The sequence below is a fragment of the Protobothrops mucrosquamatus genome, unplaced genomic scaffold, assembly GCF_001527695.2.
Source record: "Protobothrops mucrosquamatus isolate PMUCROS unplaced genomic scaffold, P.Mucros_1.0 scaffold880, whole genome shotgun sequence".
Taxonomy (NCBI): Eukaryota; Metazoa; Chordata; class Lepidosauria; order Squamata; family Viperidae; genus Protobothrops; species Protobothrops mucrosquamatus.
The window spans coordinates 15,072-16,104 of NW_015387134.1; positions in this window are offsets into that span (position 1 = coordinate 15,072).

The following is a 1,033-nucleotide window of genomic DNA, read 5'->3' on the forward strand; positions in this document are numbered from 1 at the left end:
TCAGCTTGCCTTCTTTCCGTTTCCTTTTTTTAATTAAAGAGAGTTAAGGCAGGGAGCTGGGCAGATGCCAAGGAAGAGAACGCAAGCCTATCAGATTCACCTCTTCCGAAGGCCTCCTTGGAGACAGAGATGCTTTGCAACATGCCTGCTTGCTGTGCATTTTGTTCATTAAAAGGCTCTAAAAATAATAATAATGAAAAAGGAAGCCAGACAGGGCTAGGGAGGATGGTGGGTGGGCAGAATGCTTGCCCCTGCATTAGATTAACTGTTGTTTCTTAAAACTCCTACAAGTGACAAACTAATTTCACGTATTCATCTGCCACATGGAGAACTGAGCGTGGCAAGGGGATTTCTGTCTCATGCTGAAGTACCTGTCTGGTGTGTAAAGAGGATTGGTGTGTGGACACCCTCACATACATCTGTTAGCTTAGTTGAGGGGGAGGGCGTAAAGAAGTGTGGAATCTGCACGCCGAGTGCAATTCGCACACCACCACTGGGTCCAACTTGCAGCCTTTTTCTGGAGGCATTTCACTGAAAACACCCCCCACACACACACACACACCACCCTAGATGGAGATTGGCTACAGTTATCGGAGGTGCAAACAAACAGACCCACACTTGGAGACTTCGATTAGCTGTTTTCTTGCCCAAGCCTATACACCGTAACCTTTTCAGACTGTCGGTCTGCATCTGGGCAAGACTAGCCATCAAATACTTTGGCCACCTAACGAGAAGGGAGGACTGGTTGGGGAAAAGCCTGATGTTGGGAACAATGGAAAGCAAAAGGAGAAAGGGTGGGCAGAGAAGATGGTTAATGTCATTGACACAATGAATGTGAATTTGGGCAGAGTCTGGGAGAAAATGGAGGACAGGGGGGCCTGGCGTGCTATGATCCATGGGGTTTGCAAAGAATCGGATATGACACAGACTGAACAAAAACACTCGGTAAAGTTCATTGGTGTTCAAGCAGCGATGGCGGGGCAGACTTTGCCTTCTTGTGGACATGTAAGGATTCCAGACTAAGTCCCCATTT